Source organism: Nerophis lumbriciformis, linkage group LG16 (assembly GCF_033978685.3).
Source record: "Nerophis lumbriciformis linkage group LG16, RoL_Nlum_v2.1, whole genome shotgun sequence".
NCBI classification, from domain to species: Eukaryota; Metazoa; Chordata; class Actinopteri; order Syngnathiformes; family Syngnathidae; genus Nerophis; species Nerophis lumbriciformis.
In genome coordinates this window covers 19,823,190-19,849,598 of record NC_084563.2, presented here as the reverse complement: position 1 = coordinate 19,849,598, position 26,409 = coordinate 19,823,190, and the positions used below count along the sequence as shown (strand labels likewise).

Here is a 26,409-nt window from a genome sequence, read left to right as displayed (position 1 = left end):
TTATATAATATGTACTATATTTAACAAATCCCAATTACCATGTACAATATTACAGTATATGTAACAGCTGCAGCAAAAAAAAAAGGGCAGGATAAAATAGAGAGTAGATTCAGCAGAAAATATACATTATAAACAAAGAGAGGTAGCTAACATAGAGTATACAGCTGGATGGAGTGCGGAATGAAGGAGTTCTTGAATCGAACACAATGGGAACGAACTGCCAACTGTGTGCCAATACTTTGGCCGGCTTTCCGGATCAGTTTGTCAATCCGGTTTAGGTCCCTTTTGCCGGTGCTGCTCCCCCAACACACCACTGCAAAGTACAGGGCACTGGCCACAACAGACTGAAAACAGCTTGCTACACACATTAAAGGACCTGAAAATGCAATCACTAACCCTTAATACAGGGGTGTCCAAACTTGTTCCCTATATTGACTTTTTTTTTTTTACTGTAACCTTTGGGGCTCCACAAAATTGTGGCGAATGTTAAAAGTCCCGCGAACAAATAAAGTGTTAAAAAATAAGTCATATTTACTTTTATTTGTTAGATGTATCCGTTGCCATTAAGTTTGATTTTTTTTGTGTTTTAAGCTCCTCCCCCAAAGAAGCCTTATTTTACTGTGGGAAAACACGAAAAAAATTACCCAAAACATTTTTTAAATTGCAATATTTAATGTGAGTTAATTGGAGCCTGAAAAATGACAAATATTTAATAAGAATGTATTAATATTTTTCGAAGAGTGACAGTTTGAAAAAAAAATCAAGACTAAAGATCTCGATGATCCAAAAGGCCCCCAGTCAATAAAGAGTTAAAAATAAATCACTGTGTCAAAATAAATGTTTTCTACTTTCACCACTTAATCTACAACATTAAACTTCAACTTCAGATCTGTCTGTAAATTTTAAGTTTTATTATTTTTTGAGCAATGATTGTTATAAAGTAAAAAACTGTATTTGTGTTATTAGTGTCGATATTGCAACATTTTCTTCTTACATTACACCCGTTTGCTCTTTTATTCAGCTTTTTATGTATTTTTTTGGGTCATATTTTTAAAGTGTGCCGCAGGCCATGAAAAAAAATAGTTGCGGGCCACAAATGGCCCCCGGTCGCACTTTAGACACCCCTGCCTTACAGTATATTGGGGACTTTTTCGTCCATTCCAATTTCTGTCGATTTTTTTATTTTTGTATTTCACTATTTTTATTTCTTTCATACAGTGCGGAATAATTTTTAGCCCACTAGGGTAGAGCCTGGATGAAAAAAAAGTCCCGAAAAACATTTTAGATTCATTTTTTTCAATTTTTTGCGTATATCTCTCAATAGACTTCAGTCCTAACTAAAAACAAATTGCAAAAACGTGTGACATTAGAATATGAAAGCAAAAAAAAAAAAAGATGAATAAATAAAGAAAAATAACAAATACATAAGTAAAAAAACGTTGTCTTTTTTCGACACAATTAAAACACTAAATAAAAAATATAAAACACATGTCATGTGTTATTTGATGTTAACCTTTTGAATGTCCTTTTAAAGTAGTTTTTGTGTATGTTGAATAATTTGCATAAGATGAGTTATCCAAAAAGCCCCCAATCAATAAAGAGTTAAAAATAAATCACTGTGTGTCAAAATAAATGTTTTCTACTTCCACCATTTAATCTACAAAACTAAACTTCAACTTCAGATCTGTCTGTAAATTTTAAGTTTTATTTATTTAAAAAAAAAAAAAGACCGTTATAAAGTAAAAAAACTTTCAGCTTTGTGTTATTAGTGTCGATATTGCAACATTTTCTTCTTACATTACACCCGTTTGCTCTTTTATTCAGTTTTTACGTATTTTTTTTGGTCATATTTTTAAAGTGTGCCGCAGGCCATGAAAAAAAAATAGTTGCGGGCCACAAATGGCACTTTAGACACCCCTGCCCTAGAGTATATTGGGGACTTTTTCGTTCATTCCAATTTTTGGCGTATTTGTATTTTTGTATTTCACTATTTTTATTCCTTTCATACACTGCGGAATAATTTTTAGTCCACTAGAGTAGCGCATGGATGAAAAAAAGTCCTGAAAAACATTTTAGATTAATTTTTTTCTATTTTTTGCGTAGATCTCTCAATAGACTTCAGTCCTAACTAAAAACAAATTGCAAAAACGTGTGACGTTAGAATATGAGAGAAAAAAGAAATACAAAAAAATAACAAATACATGAATAAAAAAACTTTTTCTTGTTTCGACACAATTAAAACACTAAATAAATTTAAAAAAAACACGTCATGTGTTATTTGATTTTAACCTTTTTAATGTCCATTTAAAGTAGTTTTTGTCTATGTTGAATAATTTGCATAAGATGAGTTATCCAAAGAGCCCCCAATCAATAAAGAGTTAAAAATAAATCACTGTGTGTCAAAATAAATGTGTACTACTTTCACCACTTAATCTACAAAACTAAACTTCAACTTCAGATCTGTCTGTAGATTTTAAGTTGTATTATTTTTTGAGCAATGACTTATAAAGTAAAAAACTTTCAGCTTTGTGTTATTAGTGTCGATATTGCAACATTTTCTTCTTACATTACACCCGTTTGCTCTTTTATTCAGCTTTTTACGGGGTTTTTTTGGTCTTTGTGTTTTTAAAGTGTGCCGCAGACCATGAAAAAAAATAGTTGCGGGCCACAAATGGCCCCCGGCCGCACTTTAGAAACACCCTGCCTTAGAGTATATTGGGGACTTTTTCGTCCATTCCAATTTTTGTCGATTTTTTTTATTTTTGAATCATTTTTAGCCCTCTAGAGTAGCGCCTGGATGAAAAAAAGTCCTGAAAAACATTTTAGATTAATTTTTTTCTATTTTTGGCGTAGATCTCTCAATAGACTTCAGTCCTAACTAAAAACAAATTGCAAAAACGTGTGACGTTAGAATATGAAAGCAAAAAAAGATAAATAATTACAGAAAAATAACAAATAAATGCATAAATTAAAAAAACTTGTTCTTTTTTCGACACAATTAAGACACTAAATAAAAAAATAAAAAACAAATCATGTGTTATTTGATTTTAACCTTTTGAATGCCCATTTAAAGTAGTTTTTGTCCATTTTTGAATAATTTGCATAAGATGAGTTATCCAAAAAGCCCCCAATCAATAAAGAGTTAAAAATAAATCACTTAGTGTCAAATTAATGTTATCTACTTTCACCATTTAATCTACAAAACTAAACTTCAACTTCAGATCTGTCTGTAAATTTTAAGTTTTATCAATTTTAAGTTTTATTATTTTTTGAGCAATGACTGTTATAAAGTAAAAAACTGTCTTTGTGTTATTAGTGTCAATATTGCAACATTTTCTTCTTACAATACACCCGTTTGCTCTTTTATTCAGCTTTTTACGTATTTAAAGTAGTTTTTGTTTATTTTGAACAATTTGCATAAGATGAGTTATCATTAGAGATGTCCGATAATGGGTTTTTTGCCGATATCCAATATTGTCCAACTCTTAATTACAGATTCCGATATCAACCGATACCGATATATACAGTCGTAGAATTAACACATTATTATGCCTAATTTTGTTGTGATGCCCCGCTGGATGCATTAAACAATGTAACAAGGTTTTCCAAAATAAATCAACTCAAGTTATGGAAAAAAAATGCCAACATGGCACTGCCATATTTATTATTGAAGTCACAAAGTACTTTTTTTTTTTTTAACATGCCTCAAAACAGCAGCTTGGAATTTGGGACATGCCCTCCCTGAGAGAGCATGAAGAGGTTGAGGTGGGCAGAGTTGCGGGGGGCGGGGTTTTGGGTAGGAGGTAGCGGGGGTGTATATTGTAGCGTCCTGGAAGTGTTAGTGCTGCAAGGGGTTCTGGGTATTTTTTATGTTGTGTTACGGTGCGGATGTTCTCCCGAAATGTGTTTGTCATTCTTGTTTGGTGTGGGTTCACAGTGTGGCGCATATTTGGAACAGTGTTAAAGTTGTTTATACGGCCACCCTCAGTGTGACCTGTATGGCTGTTGACCAAGTATGAATTGCATTCACTTGTGTGTGTGAAAAGCCGTAGGTATTATGTGACTGGGCCGGCACGTAAAGACAGTGCCTTTAAGGTTTATTGGCGCTCTGTACTTCTCCCTACGTCCGTGTACACAGCGGCGTTTTAAAAAGTCATAAATTTTACTTTTTTAAAACCGATACCGATCATTTCCGATATTACATTTTAAAGCATTTATCGGCCGATAATATCGGACATCCCTAGTTATCATCCATACATGATAGTGTACTTCCATCTCACAGTAATTGCAATCAAACAGTCATAAAATAAACTGCGACAAACAAATAAAAGATGCATTCGTCGCCCACTTTTGCTCTCGAGACATTCCCTGATGCAATTCCCGTCCGTTTCCCTGCAACGAGGTATTCGTGGGCAATCACGCCTCGGCCGCCTGGACTCTCTTCGCCCGGAGCGAGGGTCACGTCACCTCCAGTGATTTGCTGCCCGGTCCAACGCATCTCCGGAGGACTAGAACAGCGTGCCCTCCGCAGGGGTCACTCCTTTTCCTCGGCCAGGCCGCACTATTCCTCATGCGCACACTGAAAATTAAATAAATGGAGTATTGGGAATAAACCCCGGGCCCGGGGGGGGGGGGGGGGGGGGGGGGTAATTTACCCTTTGACCTCTGTGTGTGTGTGTGAGGCCTTGAGCCTTGCGCCGGGTCCAACTTTACCGCCTCATGTCGTTGCCTCCGTGGCCTTGGGCTTCTGCTGCACACAAGACGCTTTGTGTTCATCATTTTGCAATGCAGTCTGCTGAAAATGATGGAAAGCGCCACTCTGCATAGGAACTGACTGATGAAAGTTAGAATTGCCATAAAGCAAATTTTTGGACATTCAACACTCTAAAGCAGGGGTGTCACACTCATTTTAGATGGGGGGGCCACATGGAGAAAAATCGACTCCCAAGTAGGCTGGACTGGTAAAATCACGGTATGATAACTTAAAAATAAAGACAACTTCAGATTGTTTTCTTTGTTTGAAAAATAGGACAAACACATTCCTAAATTGTACAAATCATATTGTTGGGGGTTTTTACACTTACATGTTGTGGTTAATGGTATTCTATCTTTGTTTTTCTGAATAAATGATGTGATAATGTTCATCATTCAACTCATTGGTGTTAATTTTCAATCTATCAATTTACAAAAATGGTCAAAAATCAATTTACAGAATGTTATTTATGTAGTTTAATAATTTTCCTTGACTGATGTACTAACATGTGGTTTATTTTGTACATATGTAGCATCATCAACGAAGATTAAAAAAAATTGCTATTGTGACATCTAGTGGACACATTTAGAACAGCGGTTTCTTTCATTCAAAATTTTCAGGTTGATTTTTATACTTAGCAAACTCATCCCGCGGGCCGAATAATAATAATAATAGATTTTATTTGTAAAAAGCACTTTATATTGAGTAAACAATCTCAAAGTGCTACAGTGTATTAAAAAAAAATGTATGAATAAATAAATAAAAATAAAAATAAATAAAATTAAAATAATAAATAAAAATAAATAATAAATATAAAAATAAACAGGATAAAACCTGTCCGCGGGCCTGATCCGGCCCTCGGGCCGTACGTTTGACACCCCTGCTCTAAAGTACAATGTGCACCCCCCGCCCCCCAAATTCGTCGCGTTTCGTGTGTCAGGTAAACCATGACGAATGGGGCCCGTTATGCTTTTCAATCTGGCCCGCCGGACATTCCCAAATAATTTGTTTAGATCTTTAAGATGGGAACTGTAGCTGCCATTATGAAGTGCAGTGATGTTTTCCAAAAAATTTATAAATAAAAAGCACAATTTTTAACGTGTAGAATGCCTTTTAAAAAGAAAAACGAACATTTAAATGAGAAACAGTATGATGAAATGTTGTCCTAACAACTACAGTAGTTTTATGACGTCAATTAATAACAATGTACAGCATTTACCTTGGACTTGGGGGAAATAAATATATGCATATATATTTTTTTAGATATGTATCTCGTGCGCACAAAGTAGTTTCTCGTGCTCACACAAAAGTTTCTCGTGCGCACGAGGTGTTTTCCCGTGAGCACGAGAAACATAACTAAAAAAAAAAATGTTCCCCATGTCCCTTTTAGGGGCTCCGTAGTATTCCGAGTTGTTGTTGTTGTTATCCAAGGTTCGGCTGTAGTTTTTCTTTTTTTTTAAACCACCAAGAAAGTCATCTTTTCAGCAAATGTCAGCGTACACACTGCAAAAACTGAAATCTAAGTAAGATTAAATATCTCAAATAAGGGTGATATTTGCTTATTTTCTGTCTGATAAGATAATTCTTCTCACTAAGCAGATTTTATGTTAGAGTGCTTTACTTGTTTTAAGGGTTTTGGTCCTAAATGATCTCAGTAAGATATTACAGCTTGTTGCTGAGATTTGATGACCTATATTGAGTAAAACATGCTTGAAACTAGAATATCAACTGTTGCAAAGCTGTGTCATCAACACTCACAAGTATAAAACTGCTTTTTTAAAGTAATAATTTCTTATTTCAAGCATGAAAAAAAAATCATGACTGACACAATTGTGTCTCATAATTAAAACAGATGACAGCCAAATGGACTTTGCTGTTTTATTTTCAATGAGACAATAGAAAACACGTACTCATATAGTAGTACAGTTGGCACAGTACAGTAAACTGACAGTTAATATTTAAACATTTAACATTTCAAACTATTTTGAACAGAAATAGTTCATGCACATTCAGATAAATTCTTCAAAATTACAATTGAAAAAAATTTGGCGCACGAATTGACTGAAAGAGCACGCACTTGGCGCGATGATGTCATGTTATCCATGGAAAAATGCATTTTTCGACCATATGATTTGCCTGAGCGGCTAGTAGACCCCGAGAGTAACAAGCGGTTGCCTTTCCATTAAGAACAATAAATCAGTTTTTAGTATAAATTTGCTGGTTTCAAGAAATGTAATGCTGGGCGCATATCATTATGTCAAGATAATGGCACTAGCATTTACTTCATTTAAGAATATTTTTCAACATATTGAGCAAAAAGGTCTAATTTTTTTTCTACCAAAAAAAGTGCACTTGTTATTAGTGAGAATATACTTATTTTAAGCTATTTTTGGGGTTCATTGAGGTTAGCTAGTTTTACTTGTTTTGGAAAGTCTTGACAAGCCAAATTTTCTTATTCTATTGGCAGATAATTTTGCTTAGTTCAAATAAAATACACCTCATTTTTGTATTTTTTTTTCTTGTTTTTGAACACTGACTTTTTGCAGTGCATAAAGTGCATCCTCCATGCTCAGTACATCAACAGGCTTTTATTGAGCAAGTCCAGGATCTCTCAGTGTGCGGCAAGGTCAGCGTCCCTCCCGTGGTTTGCTTTGCAACATTATCGCCTGCACTTCCTGCGAGAGATTACCATCTCGCCTCTCATATTTTCCGCGATGCTTATCTATTGAGACGGCTCCCCAAACACGTCCACACCTTCGCCCCGAGCGACGACCCAACGGCCTGTCAATTTATCTAAACCCCGCCCCTTAACCGTCTCCTCCCTGACGTCCTTCCCCTCATCAGTCCTGCACCTGTCACTGAGAAATATCATCCAGCTTGGTGGACATAGAAAGCGGGGAACGTGTGCCCAGGATGGGTTTTAGAATCTATTATCTGGACCGTACCGCCCAGGGTTGCATGTGTTTATGCGAGTACCACACAGATTCTGAAGTCTATTGTGGTAGTTATCACTATTATTAAGTGCAAGCGTGAGGAGCAATTGCATTGAGTGTACAAAACGTCAATTGAATAGACTGCAAAGACAAGGTATTTAATGTTCAAACTGAGGAACTAATTTTTTTTTAACTTGGAATTTAATGGCATTGCAAAAAAGTTGGCACAGGGGCATTTTTACCACTGTGTTACATGGCCTTTCCTTTTAACAACACTCAGTAAATGTTTAGGAACTGAGGAGACCAATTTTTTAAGCTTTCCAGGTGGAATTATTTCCCATTCTTGCTTAATGTACAGCTTAAGTTGTTCACCATTTTAAATAAGCAGGGGCGTCCATGATAATGTTACTTGGATGGCAACATATATTGCTCCAAAACCTGTACGTACCTTTCAGCATTAATGGTGCCTTCACAGATGTGTAAGTTACCCATGCCTTGGGCACTAATACACCCCCATACCATCACAGATGCTGACTTTTGAATTTTGCGCCTATAACAATCCGGATGATTATTTTCCTCTTTGGCCCAGAGGACACAACGTCCATAGTTTCCAAAAACAATTTGAAATGTGGACTCGTCAGACCACAGAACACTTTTCCACTTTGCATTAGTCCATCTTAAATGAGCTCGGGCCCAGCGAAGCCGGCGGCTTTTCTGGGTGTTGTTGATAAATGGCTTTCACTTTGCATCGGAGAGTTTTAACTTGCACTTACAGATGTAGCGACGAACTGTAGTTACTGGCAGCGGTTTTCTGAAGTGTTCCGATGTGGTGATATCCTTTACACACCAATGTTGCTTTTTGATGCAGTACTGCCTGAGAGGTCGGAGGTCTGTAATATCCTCGCTTACGTGCAGTGATTTCTCCAGATTCTCTGAACCTTTTGATGATATTACGGACTGTAGATGGTGAAACCCCTAAATTCCTTGCAATAACTCGTTGAAAAATGTTGTTCTTAAACGGTTCGACAATTTGCTCACGCATTTGTTCACAAAGTGGTGACCCTCGCCCCATTCCTTTTTCTGAATGACTATTTCCAATGAAGCTTCTTTTATACCCAATCATGGCACCCACCTGTTCCCAATTAGCCCGTTCACCTGTGGGATGTTCCATAATAAGTGTTTTGGTGAGCATTCCTCAACTTTCTCAGTCTTTTTTGCCACTTGTGCCAGCTTTTTTGAAACATGCTGCAGGCATCAAATTCCAAATGAGCTAATATTTGCAAAAAAATAATAACGTTTTCCAGTTTCGAACGTTAAGTATCTTGTCTTTGCAGTCTATTCAATTGAATATAAGTTGAAAAGGATTTGCAAATCATTGTATTTAGTTTTTATTTAAGATTTACACAAGGTGACAACTTCACTGCTTTTGGGTTTTGTACGACTTGACTACACTGCGCTCCATATGAAGGTTTGACTTGGTGGACTGTTTTGAGTTGCTACGTTTAGTTTTATTGCACAAGGTGATGGTTGCTGTTATAACTAGTGCACGGGAGGAGGAGCGATCGCGTTGATTAGCCGACATGACTGCATTGCACGCCATGCTTGTGCGTGAGTAAGCGCCCCACAACGTTTGACTTTGAGCCCTTGGGTTTATTTCTATGGCGCAAGGTGGCGGTCATAGTTTAAAAACTGGTGGATGGAGCAATCGCCCGGATTAGCCAACGTCTTTGTGTTTGTGTTCTCTCGTGTGAGCAAGCCGGCCTCGAGGTTTGACTCCGATGATCATTATTTTTGTTTGTTTTATCGAGCAAGGTGGTAGTTATCGCTATTAATTGCCTTCATTACACAATATATCTACGTTGCGCAACTGCGCATATGGTCGTGCAAGAGCAAGCGCTCCTTGGTATTTTAGATTGTGGTTTATTTCAATTGGTTCTGTTTGTCAGTAATAACCGGCGGGAGGAGCAATCGCATGGAGGAAGACACTTACATGCAATACAGGACACAGTAGGAGCGGGAAGAACTGTAAGGGGGAGCACCACAGAGGGAGGAGAGAATCATATCACGCTTTAGATCATTAATAAGATATTGCACCTTATGAACAAACGCCCAACAGGATTGTGTGACAGCTGCAACGAGGTAGAATCAGTGGAACATGCAACCATTCATTGTGGGTAATATAGGAGAGAAGGGAGAAAACTAAGACAGGACGTTAAGACATGGACAGAAGGAGGTTACTCTCAGAGGGGTGTTAAGCAAGAACAAGAAAACTGTAGTGAAGTTTCTAGAAGAGACAGTTTTATGGAATATAAATGGACTCTGGTTCACACTCCAATACAGTAGGTGGCGGTAATGCACCTTTAACGTTGAGTGGCCTGTCGTTAAACAAGAAGATCAAGAATTACCTTACATGTTTACTTTGCACACCTGTGCGTGTGGTTGTGCATGACCAAGCGTTCCTTGGGCTTCTAAATTGTGATTTGTTTCAAGTAGTCCTGTTTTGTTTTATGAATAATTAGTGATAGGAGTGATTGCATTTCTTAACCATAGAGCCCATTGTTGGCTCGCAAGTGCCCCCTATAGAGCTGCCAAAAATGTGTTTCTCAGCTGCGGTCCGTATGTTGTAATACCCTTTTCCACCACTTGTGGCAGTAATGACAATATTAAACAAACAGAAGAAGTTTGGAGCTAAAGTCCGAGAAAATTCTCAAACGCAAAAATTATGACTAAAGTGGTGAATCTGTATTTTAATTTGCACTTAAATTTCGTTGACAGTTTAGTTAAGAAAAAATATATATATATTTTGCATATTTATTTTAGCACCACTTAATTGTACAATAAGTAGATTTATTTTTTTGTCAGATATTTATGAGTCCCTTCTTATGTAGTATATTTGATTAGTACTTTTTTTTTCTAATCAGCTTGACCTGAGCCTAAGATGTATGTGTTAAATAGATAATACTCTTTGTGATTAACACACGCGTTCATATCATTGGACAAGGTTGCAAACTGAAAGTAGGTTAGATTAATAAGTAAGTAAGATTAAAATCAAAAGTAAGATTATTAATTCAGTAATATTTGAGTGGGTGCCAGGACCATCTGTAGTGGAAAAATTGGGCCGCGACCTGCCATGTCTACATTGCACACTTGTGCATGAGCAACAATGTCTTTGGTCTTTGAGATTGTGATTTCTTTCAAGTACTTCTGCGTGTTTGTTTGTCATTATTAACTGGTAGGAGGAGCGATCGCATTGAATAGCCAAAATGCCTATGTGGCACACCTGTGCACGAAGAAGTGTTCTTTGGTCTTTGAGATTGTGATTTATTTCAAGTACTTCTGCATGTTTGTCATTTTTTACTTGTAGGAGGAGTGATTGCATTGAATAGCCAAAAGGCCTATGTGGTTCACCTGTGCATGGGGAAGTGTTCTTTTGTCTTTGAGACTGTGATTTCTTTCAAGTACTTCTTCGTGTTTGTATGTCATTATTAACTTGTAGGAGGAGTGATTGCATTGAATAGACAAAATGCCTATGTGGCACACCTGTGCATGAGGAAGTGTTCTTTGGTCTTTGAGATGGGGATTTCTTTCAAGTGCTTCTGCGCGTTTTTCATTTTTAACATGTAGGAGGAGTGATTGCATTGAATAGACAAAATGCCTTTGTGGCGCACTTGTGCATGGGGAAATGTTCTTTGGACTTTGAGATTGTGATTTCTTTCAAGTACTTCTGCGCCTTTGTTTGTCATTATTAACTGGTAGGTGGAGCGATTGCATCAAATAGAAAAAATGCCTATGTGGCGCACTTGTGCATCTGGAAATGTTCTTTGGCCTTTTTAGATTGTGATTTCTTTCAAGTACTTCTGCATGCTTGTTTATCATTATTAACTGGTAGGAGGAGCGATTGCATTGAAGAGACAAAATGCCCATGTGGCGCACCTGTGCATGAGGAAGTGGTCTTTGGTCTTTGAGATTGTGATTTCTTTCAAGTTCTTCTGCGTGTTTGTTTGTCATTATTAACTTGTAAGGGGAGCGATTGCATTTAATAGACAAAATGCCTATGTGGCGCTCCTGTGCATGGGGAAGTGTTCTTTGGGCTTTGAGATTGTGGTTGATTTCAAAATGGTTCTGTTTGTTAACAATCAGTGGCAGGAGGAGCGATCGCGTCGATTATACGTGTGTACAACCTTGTCAAGGCCACCGCCATAGTTTGGGTCATGAGCTTCACAGTCAGAAGCGCTAATCCACAGAGCACATAAAAGAAGGATGAGATAACATCAGAGAGGTCTGCTCCATCTCTCCGATGAGACCGCCATTCAGCGGCGTGAATAATTAAAGCCGCCACCGCTGATGGCAATCTGCGGACACCGGGGTCGAATAATGGCGGACGGATATCTGGCAGGGGTTGCGGGTGGGGGGCCTCCGGTGCGTGGAGGTGACGGTGGCGGCGACATCAGTCACACGCACACATGCACAAGCCCCTCCCCCCCTGCCCAGGGCACGGTGCTGAAGGTCAGCAGATGATGGATGGAGCGGGACCAGCGTTGGCTTACAGCAAAGGTTGACCAGGAAACCAATGTCATCCGACATGAATTATGAGGCTCAGGGAGGAAGACGATGGCCGCTCTGATACACGGCAACGTGTCATGGCTTTGTGAACCTTGCGAAGGAGCCACCATTCATCAAAATCTCCTCCTTTTGCGACTAAATGAGGTGGAGGTCCTGAAGGAGGATGGAAAGAGAAGGTTCAGAGCACTGGTTGACCTTTAATTTGGTTGAAGTTATTTTAATAATGGAACTCTAAATATTGTGCCATCAGATCGGGCCGATAGTCCGAGTCCAGCCCGGTGTTTACTTGCTGAGGATTGCACTCGCGTGAAAGATTCCTTCACTCCCACAGAGACACAAATACATGAATTCCAGGAGGGTGCATGTCGAGCTGCGACCAACACGTCTAATCCACAGTAAGATTTTTAAACCTCAACACCGTGGCGGAAAATACATTGTTTCTTCCAAGTAGCATTATCACTGGAGGGACTAGAGGGAATTGAATGGCTAAGCATGGACGTGCCAAAGTCGTTATTTTCTGCAGTAACTAGTAGTCTAACGCTTTATTTATTTATCGAGGCTAAGGCAAAATATCGAGATATATATCGGGTATCGTGACATGGCCTAAAAATATTGAGATATTAATAAAAGGCCATATCGCCCAGCCCTACAACACACAAAGACAAAGATTTGTTTCAAAGGGCCAATTTGTTTCAGGCCAGAACAAATTGACAAAACTATTTTAAATAGCTGCAACATAACATACATAAGTAACAAACAGCATAATAACAACATAGCTGTAAACCTGGCTTCACCCAAGGAAGGCACACATGACATACACAAAGCCTAACCAGGCATTTTTTTCTCTCAAGGAATTGTGAAATAAAATCATGTCTTCAGGAGATCAACACTGTACTGAAGCCCAGAACATTGTACACATTTCCCCAGTTTTAGTTTAGAGAAAAGGAAAGATTGGCCTGGCCCACTAGGATCCCTCTTTATGTTTGTGAACTTTATAGTTTATACATTTAGAGTGATGTGATAATCAAACACCCTAGAAGTCTAGAATGAAAGAGTATATAAGAGTTGACAGAGTGTGTACCTTCAGTGATGAATGATGAGCAGAGGCAAAGTTTGGAGTGTTTTCTTTAGCTCGCTTTCCATGTTTATGTCCTCACTGTCCACTGTGTCCAGGTACGTGGAACATGTTTTCGTGCCATTTGCCGTTTGACGCCTGTATCATGCTAATTAGCTGCCTGAAAGCGGGTGACCCCACTGTAGATATAGCCTGCATGTCTTCTAGCACCATACGGTGCAATGGCTCTATCAATGTTGTCCTGGCCAGCAGTGCCTCCGTTAAAATCCAGCCGCTGTTGCTTAGGTGGAGGTGGAGGTGAAGTGTGTCTCTCTTTACTAGCTTCATCGAAGCATGTTGCTTTTGTAGGTGTTTCAGCAGATTTGAATTGCTGTTTTGGGCAGTAGATAGGATCTTTGATCCAAGACACAACTTACATTTAACTAAAATGTTCTTTTCTTCGTGCTCGACAAAAGAAAAGTAGTGAGAAAATCTCCATGTTAAGAAACTCGGCTTCGGCTCCGCCATGATGTCTTGTTAGTAAACACAGACACACACACACACACACACACAGCGCGCCTCTTGTGACACAGGAAGATTCAGAAGGACGACAATGCAGCTCTCCTATAAAAGGCTGAGATATTCTCAGTTTCTAGCCGATACTACATAAAAAATAACGTAAAATAACGCAGTATTGCATCATGTAGTAACGGTAACTGAGTTACTGAATATCAAAAATAACGCGTTAGACTACTAGTTACCGCCAAAATAACGGCGTTACAGTAACTTAGTAACGCGTTAGTCCCGACACTGCTTATTAATAATGAAAAATCATATTTATCTGTGATTAATCAAGATTACCGTATTTTCCGGACTATAAGTCGCAGTTTTTTTTCATAGTTTGGCCGGGCTCCAGTGCGACTTATATGTTTTTTTCCTTCTTTATTATGCATTTTCGTCGGGTGCGACTTATACTCCGGTGCGACTTATACTCCGAAAAATACGGTATTTTTGAGTTAACTATGAACAAAGTGCGATTAATCGCGATTAAATATTTCAAACAAGTTCCAACATACCCCGTCTGCTCCGTTTCATTGGAAATGAATCATATTTGAAATGTGTGTCATCTCCTTGGTGAAATGTTGCAGCGTGACATTGGATCCAGAGAGGAAATGTCACAGTTTCTTCTCCCACTGAGCAAAAGAATGAAATGTCACCACGTTCCCGCCCACACCAATTGGTGATTCATCGGACTTTAAATTTACTTGACCTTGTACCACTAGTTAGGACGCGCCACCTCATTCCGGAACATTTCTCCGCTTTGTGTCGCGTGGAAAAGCACACTTGGCAACCAGGTGGTTTCACAACACAGCGACATGAATGTAAAGACGTCATGCACAATGGAGTGTGTGTGTGTGTGTGTGTGTGTGTGTGTGTGTGTGTGTGTGTGTGTGTGTGTGTGTGTGTGCGTGTGTGTGTTCTTGTATTTCTATCCTTCTTAAGACATCAACAAGGAAAAGTAGCTTCCATATGAGGAGGTGTGAACAAGTTAGGACATAAGTCATGGTCCCAATACGGAAAACCATTGTTGAGGAATTTATAAAATGGACTGTGTGTCGCATATACATATATATGTATATATAGACATACTGTAATAACTTGAAGTTAATAATGGAGCTTAAAAAACAATTAAAACAAAAAATAAAAATACATGAACTGAAAGTAGTCTTTTTCTCGCAATCTGTCGACCTTTTTCTTATAAAACTGGGAACAATTTCTCATATTCTTTCTGTTTCTGTAATATTGCAATATTTTCTTGTAAAATTATTACTTTTATGTAAAATGATTACTTTTTAATGCAAAATAATGACATTTGTCGTATGAAATTCGGAGTTTTGTCACGACATTGCCAACGTTTTTGTTGTTCTTGTATAATAGTGACATTTCTTGAGTAAAATGATGACTTTTGTCATAATTTTTGCAGAGTAAAATTCCGATTATTATTAAAATATTGCCAAAAATTTTCAGTTTTCTTATAAAATTGTGACTTTTGTTGAGTAAAATTACGACTCTTTTCATAAAATTGCCAAAATGTTAAGCTTTTCTTGTAAAATTGCGACTGTTATTGAGTAAAATTCCAACTTTTGGCATAATGTTGCACCAATTTTGACCTGCGTTGAGTAAAATGACGACTTTTATTGTAATACTGCCAAACTTCCAAGTTTTTCTTGCGAAATTGTGACCTTATCTTGTGAAATTCCAACTCAAGCTTTTTTCTATTTGCATAGTATGTATATATTATTCATGTTGTAAATACAAATCTTTATATATCTAGAAAGGGTGGTCCTAGAGAGGTGGGCATTTTTCGGAGGTCTCAAGACGGTAACAAATACAAAAGTGTGTGTGTGTGTGTGTGTGTGTGTGTGTGTGTGTGTGTGTGTGTGTGTGTGTGTGTGTGTGTGTGTGTGTTCTTGTATTTCTACCCTTCTTGAGACATCAACAAGGAAAAGTAGCTTCCATATGAGGAGGTGTGAACAAGTTAGGACATAAATCATGGTCCCAATACGGAAAACCATTGCATCTAATAGAGAATGTCTCATTTGCACCCCTGGTGGTGAAATCTATCGAAATGAGGGTGGTCCCGAAAGGGAGGGATTTTTAAAATGGACTGTGTGTCGCTTTTAAAAGATCTCTCCTTCTGGTCAACATATGAAATAACAAGTGTGTGTAAAAATTTGAAGTGCTCCCCCTCTGGCCAACAGGTGTAATAACAAATGTGTGTAAGGAATTGAAATGCGCCCTCTTTGGCCAAAATGAATTTAAAAAAATTAAATAAATATGAATATAGAGACATACTGTAATAACTTGAAGTAAATAATGGAGCTTAAAAAACAATTAAAACAAAAAATAAAAATACATTAACTAAAAGTAGTCTTTTTTTCGCAATGTGTCGAACTTTTACGTATAAAATTGGGAACAATTTCTCATATTCTTTCTGTTTCTGTAATATTGCAATATGTTCTCGTAAAATTATTTTTGTTGTTCTTGTAAAATAGTGACATTTATTGAGTAAAATTATCACTTTTGTCATAATTTTTGCTGAGTAAAATTCCGATTATTATTATATAATTGCCAAAAATTTTAAGTTTTCTTATAATATTGTGACTTGTCGAGTAAAATTACGACTCTTCATAAAATTGCCAAAATGTTAAGTTTTTCTTGTAAAATTGCGACTGTTATTGAGTACAATTCCAACTTTTGGCATAATGTTGCACACATGTTCAGTTTTCCTTGTAAAATTTTGACTTGCATTGAGTAAAATGACAACTTTTATTATAAAACTGCCAAGTTTTTCTTGTGAAATTGTGACCTTTGTCTTGTGAAATTCCAACTCAAGCTTGTTTCTATTTGCATAGTATGTATATACTATTCATGTTGTAAATACAAATCTTTATATATCTGGAAAGGGTGGTCCTAAAGAGGTTGGCATTTTTCGGAGGTCTCAAGAAGGTAACAAATACAAAAATGTGTGTGTGTGTGTGTGTGTGTGTGTGTGTGTGTGTGTGTGTGTGTGTGTGTGTGTGTGTGTGTGTCAGAAGAGGCTTCTACAGAGAAACCAGGCCACAAAATTTAAAGAGGCCTGCGGACTGTCCACAAAATCCCCCCGGCCATCAACCACAGCTTTTTTTTTTTCCCCGATCTTGATTTTCCAGTTTCATGTTTCGAATCCCTTTTTTCCTCTTTTTTTCCCCCTCATCCAACACTGCTTCCCATGACCCGCTAATCTCTGCAAAGTAGACCAGACAAGACCCCGCCGAGTGCTGCCGCACGCTTTTTGAAAATCCAATTCCAAGTCCGAGTGCGCCTCGTGGGACTTTGGATTTCACAGGCAGGACGGAACTTTTGATTGTGTGTGTGTGTGTGTGTGTGTGTGTGTGTGTGTGTGTGTGTGTGTGTGTGTGTGTGTGTGTGTGTGTGTGTGTGTGTGTGTGTGTGATGCCTTCCTGTCACGCGATGGATCAGGATAAGTTGCACTTTTTGACATCCGGGGGACGGCGTGGTTGGGAGAGTGGCCGTGCTAGCAACCTGAGAGGTTCCTGGTTCGATCCCCACCTACTACCAACCTCGTCACGGCCGTTGTGTCCTTGAGCAAGACACTTCACCCTTGCTCCTGATGGGTCGTAGTTAGCGCCTGGCATGAAGTGAAGTGAAGCGCTTTTTCTCGACTTGACTCAAAGCATACTTGCCAACCTTGACACCTCCGAGTTTGGGAGATGAGGGGGGGCGGAGTTTAGTGGTAGCGGGGGTGTATATTGTAGCGTACCGGAAGAGTTAGGGCTACAAGGGCTTCTGGGTATTTGTTCTGTTGTGTTTATGTTGTGTTACGGTGCGGATATTCTCCCGAAATGTGTTTGTCATTCTTGTTTGGTGTGGATTCACAGTGTGGCGCATATTTGTAACAGTGTTAAAGTTGTTTATACGGCCACCCTCAGTGTGACCTGTATGGCTGTTGACCAAGTATGCCTTGCACTGGGCCGGCAAAGACAGGTTGTAGAGGACGCTAAAGGCAGTGCCATCACGGCACGCCCTCTATATTGTTGTCCGGGTGAAAATCGGGAGAATGGTTGCCCCGAGAGATTTTCGGGAGGGGCACTGAAATTTGCGAGTCTCCCGAAAAAATCGAGAAGGTTGGCACGTATGACTCAAAGCACTTTACATAGTGAAACCCAATATCTAAGTTACATTTTTAAACCAGTGTGGGTGGCACTGGGAGCAGGTGGGTAAAGTGTCTTGCCCAAGGACACAATGGCAGTGACTAGGATGGCAGCAGCGGGGATCGAACCTGGAACCCTCAAGTTGCTGGCACGGCCACTCTACTAACCGAGCTATACCGCCCCGGTAAGTGCGATTATAAAGTGTTTGACAACACTAGTTAAAGAATATACAAGTAATTGTAAATGTAATGAGAATGAAGAGGAAGAAAGTAAGTGTAAGATAGAACCACCTGTGAGGATGGCTTGGAAGGCAAGCTCCACATCCAATGCCGACGTCTCCAAAAAAGACAAGCCATGTTTTTCTGCGAACGCCATGGCAACTCCCGCCATCAGTGTGTGAATGTGTGTGTGAATGGGTGAATGTGGAAATAGTGTCAAAGCGCTTTGAGTACCTTGAAGGTAGAAAAGTCTTTGTGGTTCTTCACTCACTGCAAGCAGCCAATTTATTAGGTACACCAGTGACAAGAGCCACGTTCTTGGTTTGCAGTCGTGTAGAAGAGCCGTTTCTACAAAACCCAAAACCAGTGAAGTTGGCACGTTGTGTAAATGGTAAATAAAAACAGAATACAATGATTTGCTAATCCTTTTCAACTTATATTCAATTGAATAGACTGCAAAGACAAGATATTTAACGTTCGTCTAAAGCAGTGGTTCTTAACCTGGGTTCGATCGAAGACACACCCGACTCATCGTGTAAATACAAACTTCTCCCTATCAGCGTATTACGGATACAGCAACAGCAGAATCACACTGATTTGCAGGTGTATAATTTGTTGTGAGTTTATGCACTGTGTTGGTTTTGTTCTTTGAACAAGGTGATGTTCATGCACGGTTCATTTTGTGCACCAGTAAAAAAACATGGTAACACTTTAGTATGGGAACATATTCACCATTAATTAGTTGCTTATTGACATGCAAATTAGTAACATATTGGCTCTTAACTAGTCATTATTAAGTACTTATTAATGCCTTATTCCGCATGGCCTTATTATAAGCCTAACCCTCTAACCCGGGCCCTAACCCTAACCCTAACCAAATAACTCTAAATTAAGTCTTGTTACTTAGAATATGTTCCCCATACTAAAGTGTTACCAAAAACATATAACTTTGTCTTGAATTTGAAAAAAAACCCATTTTATTTTTCACTAAAGAAGGGTTCGGTGAATGCGTATATGAAACTGGTGGGGTTCGGTACCTCCAACAAGGTTAAGAACCACTGATCTAGTTAATAGTGTGAGAGTCCAGTCCATAGTGGATCTAACATAATAGTGTGAGAATCCAGTCCATAGTGGATCTAGTTAATAGTGTGAGAGTCCAGTCCATAGTGGATCTAGTTAATAGTGTGAGAGTCCAGTCCATAGTGGATCTAACATAATAGTGTGAGAGTCCAGTCCATAGTGTAGCTAACATAATAGTGTGAGAGTCCAGTCCATAGTGGATCTAACATAATAGTGTGAGAGTCCAGTCCATAGTGGATCTAACATAATAGTGTGAGAGTCCAGTCCATAGTGGATCTAGTTAATAGTGTGAGAGTCCAGTCCATCGTAGATATAGTTAATAGTGTGAGAGTCCAGTCCATAGTGGGTCTAACATAATAGTGAGAGTCCGGTCCATAGTGGATCTAGTTAATAGTGTGAGAGTCCAGTTCATAGTGGATCTAACATAATAGTGAGAGTCCAGTCCATAGTTGATCTAACATAATAGTGTGAGAGTCCAGTCCATAGTGGATCTAACATAATAGTGTGAGATTCCAGTCCATAGTGGATCTAGTTAATAGTGTGAGAGCCCAGTCCATAGTGGATCTAACGTAATAGTGTGAGAGTCCAGTCCATAGTGGATCTAACATAATAGTGTGAGAGTCCAGTTCATAGTTGATCTAGTTAATAGTGTAAGAGTCCAGTCCATAGTGAATCTAACATAATAGTGTGAGAGTCCAGTCCATAGTGGATCTAACATAATAGTGTGAGAGTCCAGTCCATAGTGGATTTAACATAATAGTGTGAGAGTCCAGTCCATAGTGGATCTAACAAAATAGTGTGAGAGTCCAGTCCATAGTGGATCTAACATAATCGTGTGAGAGTCCAGTGCATAGTGGATCTAGTTAATAGTGTGAGAGTCCAGTCCAAAGTGGATCTAGTTAATGGTGTGAGAGTCCAGTCTATAGTGGATCTAGTTAATAGTGTGAGAGTCCAGTCCATAGTGAATCTAACAAAATAGTGTGAGAGTCCAGTCCATTGTGGATCTAACATAATAGTGTGAGAGTCCAGTCCATAGTGGATCTAACATAATAGTGTGAGAGTCCAGTCCATAGTGGATCTAGTTAATAGTGTGAGAGTCCAGTCTATAGTGGATCTAACATAATAGTGTGAGAGTCCAGTCCATATTGGATCTAACATAATAGTGTGAGAGTCTAGTCCATAGTGGATCTAGTTAATAGTGTGAGAGTCCAGTCCATAGTGGATCAAACATAATAGTGTGAGAGTCCAGTCCATAGTGGATTTAACATAATAGTGTGAGAGTCCAGTCCATAGTTGATCTAACATAATCGTGTGAGAGTCCAGTGCATAGTGGATCTAACATATTAGTGTGAGAGTCCAGTCCATAGTGGATCTAGTTAATAGTGTGAGAGCCCAGTCCATAGTGGATCTAACATAATAGTGTGAGAGTCCAGTCCATAGTGGATCTAGTTAATAGTGTGAGAGTCCAGTCTATAGTAGATATACAGTAGTTAATAGTGTGAGAGTCCAGTCCAAAGTGGATCTAGTTAATAGTGTGAGAGTCCAGTCTATAGTGGATCTAGTTAATAGTGTGAGAGTCCAGTCCATAGTGGATCTAGTTAATAGTGTGAGAGTCCAGTCCATAGTGGGGCCAGTAGGGGATCATCTTGAGTGGAGACAAGTCAGCAGCGCAGAGACGTCCCCAACTGATGCACAGATGAGTGGTCCACCCCGGGTCCCGACTTTGAACAGCTGGCGTATCATCTGTGGTCACCTAATAACCTGTCCATGCAGGAGAGGGGGGCAAAGCAGAAAAGAGACGGCAGATCAACTGGTCTAAAAGGGCAGTCTATTTAAAGGCTAGCGTATACAAAGTAGTTTTTACATATAAATATATCAGTCAAATGGGTACAAGTAAATAATGACAAAGTTAGATAAAAAAATACAGGTATTATTATCTGTGATTTGATCGTTGCAGGAAGCAATAGAGACTTTCCTAGCACAAGAAGCTCTGGTGAATAAAATGAGTCCAAACTCTGCGTGCAGTGTGGTGCACAAGGAAAGCAGCGTGTGGATGTGAGAGCAACGCCATGCTGCGTGAACATGATGCTCCAGCGGGTCTCCTGAGCCATCTGTTGGCTGTGTCACGCTGCGGGAGATCACAATTATCCAGGAGAGAAGGAACTAAAGCGCCGGCCTCAGATCTTTGCTTTTACTCTTTCATCCGGGATCCACCGTAGAACTTCATACCATCCATCCATCCATCCATTTTCTACCGCTTATTCCCTTTTGGGGTCGCGGGGGGGCGCTGGAGCCTATCTCAGCTACAATCGGGCGGAAGGCGGGGTACACACTGGACAAGTCGCCACCTCATCGCAGGGCCAACACAGATAGACAGACAACATTCACACTCACATCCACACACTAGGGCCAATTTAGTGTTGCCAATCAACTTATCCCCAGGTGCATGTCTTTGGAGGTGGGAGGAAGCCGGAGTACCCGGAGGGAACCCACGCAGTCACGGGGAGAACATGCAAACTCCACACAGAAAGATCCCGAGCCCGGGATTGAACCCAAGACTACTCAGGACCTTCGTATTGTGATGCAGATGCACTAACCCCTCTTTCACCGTGCTGCCGAACTTCATACCAAACATCATTAATTAAATGTGTGCTGCTAATCAATACAGAGCAAAGCCTGACCTGTAACTGGGTCAGAACAGTCACCCAAAGTCACAGCAGCGTCATTACTATTGGATCGTTATCAGGTCATCATTTCATCAAACTCGCTGGTGTCCTTATTTCAGTCCACCGTGGAACTTCTAAAGTCCGAGGGCGAACTCCAACAGGCTATTAGTACCCCTGTCAAAGCGCTTTGAGTACCTTGAAGGTAGAAAAGCGCTATACAAGTATAAACCATTTATCATTTATCATTAATAATCAAGTAGACTTTGTGAGAGCCAACAATGATTACTTTGGGGGAAAATTATGATCCAGGACTTTATATTTTTGATCCCCATGAGTCGTAAGTTTAAAAAGCCGAGTGCTAAACAGATATAGCTTTATTGTGCCTGTTATAAGTCGCTTCCTAGCGGTCCCACTGACAGACACTTCACAGGATCCAAGCTTGCAGGTTTTAACAAAGTTTTAATTCTCATATGTTTTATCCACTGTTTCCTTCTCCCGGATCGTGACTTTTCAGTCACGTCCGTACTTCTCTCCTTCTCTGCTCCCGGCCGCTTACTGTTAAAGACAACAGATGATTAACTTAACACGTACCACCTGTGAAATCTAGTCACCTGCCAGCTGTGTCTCGCCGTCAGCACATGCCACGGCCCCGTCTGATGGTGCTCTGTCTTCAGCACCATGGACAGAGGCGGTGACCTTTGCTCCTGCAGGCGCGCTGATCACACTCTCTCTCCACAGTGACACTGTAGCATTAGCCGCATTGCTAGGTGCTAAACATACAAACCAACAATAACAAACCCGAATAAAACAGTGTAATATTTCCACTCTCGCTGGGATGCCGACCGACGGGACGCTCACATAATTCCATTTAGATGAAGAATACGTCACAGTCCTCATGAAGAGTTGGGAAAAAATTGCTGCAATTACGTAGGAGATGAGAGAGACGCGTGAATTATAATCACGAGTTTACTTTTAGCAAGTTTGCGACGAAGCAGGCTCAGTGTGTCAACAATAGCAGCGTAAGATAGCATTAGCTCACTGCTATCAATGCTCCCCTAAAATAGTCCGTCTGCGTTAGCACTTATAATAACAATACCACTCATATTTGGTTACGACATGTAAATGGAGTGCTGTTGGTACTTTCTGGATGTTTTTAGAGAGTATAATGAGCGCAACAGAGGACCCTTCATCTGTTGACTCAATTGTTAGCTATTTATTTACGATTTAGAATGCATAGAAAAAGCCAAGCATATGGGTTCTTGTCTTACATAAGGATTGTGAATGATAAACAGCACATCTCTTTCCAATGTTTGCGTATTTCCAGTATGACTGCTCTAATAATATGGTCAGAGTGCAGAAGCGTTACTACACTGACGTAGAATCTACGAAGATATTCGGAGTGGAATATTCAATTTGTGGCATTTTGTGATGTTTAAACGGTATTTTCACATACTTAGCGGATTATAAATACAATTGAATATGGTTTAACCTCTAAAGGCCTTAGTGGCCACATGCGTGGACAGCACCTTTTAGCTCTTATTTCCAAAATTGTGTACACTACTGAATTGGGGTCTTATGCCGACATATGGACACTTATACTGCCATCTGGTGGTGTCAGAAGAGTATAACATACAATGGAATTTGGAAAAAAAATAAAGTGTAAAAATAAAAATTAGCATGTCACTACACATGAAGTACACGTTTGTTACTTATGGACTAAGTACATCATATCAAAAGATGATTTTTAGTTTTTATTCTGATTAGGGTCCAATAAGCCCAAATAGCAGAGAGAAATAAAAAAATCATGTAAACAAACAGCTTGGGCCTTAAGAGGTTAATGGATACAATGAAACACAATTAACAATATAAAGTCAACTTGTTTTTTCACTCTACTGCTACTTTAAATGCTAAAATGAATATAATAATATAATTATTAGTCATGTTTTTATTTTCAACATGCAAAGTCCAGTGAGTAGGGTGGCCATGCCACTGCCAATTTTTAAACTTGACCTCTGACTTAATGTCATTTTTCAAGTCTAATTTGGAGGGGGTTTTAAGATAAAGTTGCTAGAATCAAATGAAGGATGTCTAAGACTACCGACACCCGCTGTCACAAATGCTAAATGGCTCGTTCCGCTTGGATAGCAGCAGATCAAACTTGGAACACTTCACGCAACACAGACGTCATAATGTCGTCAAAGTTCTCCTTTAAGCGCTTTAAGCACACAGCAACAGCATTTTGGAATAAGGAAGTGGTAATGGAAGAAGGGTAGGAATATAATAAATTTATTTTGGCAGCATAGGAGAAAGTCACCATAACTGTGGTGCGTTCAAAGACCCTCAATTAAAGTTAGAAACACAGGTCTCACTAGGTTTTAAAGGCAGGACTAATCAAAGTATAGCTCGGTTGGTAGAGTGGCCTAATCACAGTATAGCTCGGTTGGTAGAGTGGCCGTGCCGGCAACTTGAGGGTTTCAGGTTCGATCCCCGTTTCCGCCATCCTAGTCACTGCCGTTGTGTCCTTGGGCAAAACACTTTACCCACCTGCTCCCAGTGCCACCCACACTGGTTTAAATGCAACTTAGATATTGGGTTTCACTATGTAAAAGCACTTTGAGTCACTAGAGAAAAGCGCTATATAAATATAATTCACTTCACTTCCCAATTGAATCAAAATAATAGTGTATTATTAATAAAGATGTATTATTTAATAAATATTATTACCAAATGGCGATAACAATACATTAATCAGCTGACCTCTATGCGATAAAGGAAAACTTGACATATTTATAATCATATTTAATTGAAAATTACATTTTAGGATAGGACAGGATACTCTTTACTTATTCCATAAAGGGGAAATTGTGTGGTTGCAATGCAGACACAAATAGTCCAAAGAAATAAGGTAAGATGACATGAAAACATCTTCTAGGAATTGATATGATGGGGATCTTCAGAATGTTTGCTTGGTGCTGCAATAGATTCAACCCATTTGCCACCTCAGAATGCATGTCTTCCTTTGGCACAGTCACTACAGAAAAAAACGTTATGTGAGTTGTGTATTATTCTACGAGACATGCTATGTGTGTAGGGATTTTCCGGCCTGGCACTGTTTAGTTCCACCTTAACTGACTCCTCACCCGGACTAACAGACATTGTAATTGTCTGTGTCCGAGCTTGCTCTAGTGTAGTTAGTCATGTGTGACTCAACCAGTAATCTATGTTCCTTTAAATAGTGAGATTAGGGTGAAGGTCGTCCCTACTCATCAAGCTTGGTTTTCCCCAGAAATAGGGCCAATTATTAATGAACGTTAGTCCCTGTTGTCTACAAAAACCACTTCATCGGAGCCATTTCTACATACAGCTACAAAAGTAAAACACACCGAAAAAACAACAAAATGTTGGGACTTTTTATAAAAAAAGAAAAGAAAAACATTTTTAAAGAACAAACCCAAATTATTTGGGGTTATCTGGATACGTATGTTCTAGTCTAGATATGTTAATAACTTGATTATGTTTTTTTAAAAACCCGGTTTCCAATCAATAATTAGTTTTTAGTGCATGTAAACATACCAAGTGTGTCAGGTTTAGGGTGGAATGAGGGGCCCCTTTTGGAGTCTTGTGTATGGGGGTGCAGAATTTGATGCTACGGCCCTGGTCAGAAGGGTGTTTGCATGCTATGGCTTGCGGTGATTAGAATAGGATTCTTATTCTGGTCTTGTCAGGCAATCGTACCATGTTTGATCCCTGGTTTGAGTTGTTTCAGGAAGATCTGCAAGTTTATACTTCACGTTTTTTTTCTCTAATTACACCTTACAGTCTTATAACTTGGTATGTGACACATGCTAACGGATAGCATGCTAATGTTAGCTTGCTAGAATGCTAGCATTAGCATGAAATCTTTTTGAGCTAAATTTGCAACCGTTTACTCCAGAGTCGTATAACTTGGTATGTGACACTTGTTAACTCTTAGCATGCAAATGTTAGCATGCTAGCAAGCTAACATTAGCATGTTAACTGTTTTTGCTATTTTTTCATTTTTTTCTTTAATTCCGCAGACCTTATAGCCGTATTACTTGATATGTGAGACATGCTAACTGTTAGCATGCCACCGTTAGCACACATGCTAAGTATTAGCATTTTAATCTGCGCATGCTAATGTTTTAGGCTAGCTCTGTAGCTTATTTTGGGCAGTTACACCTACAACTCACGGATTCAGACACTCAGCACCATATTCAAACTACGGCGGCTTCCGGAGGTCCAGGGCACAGATAGCAGGTCCATCAAAATTTACGCGGGAATTTTCCAGTATTTAAATTATGTTTAATTTGTTATTTTACACAAAGAATCATTATTAAACAATGTATTTCCCATGAATTCGTTTTAAGGTCAAGTTCAAGGGTAATTCATAAAGCACCCCAAAGTGT

The 26,409-nt window shown here is 39.2% G+C and overlaps 1 protein-coding gene across 4 annotated transcripts in view; it reads left to right on the top strand.

The window, feature by feature from the left end:
- gsr (glutathione reductase) overlaps nt 1-26,409 on the top strand; it is a 74,706-nt gene that overhangs the window by 5,648 nt on the left and 42,649 nt on the right. The window lies entirely within an intron of this gene.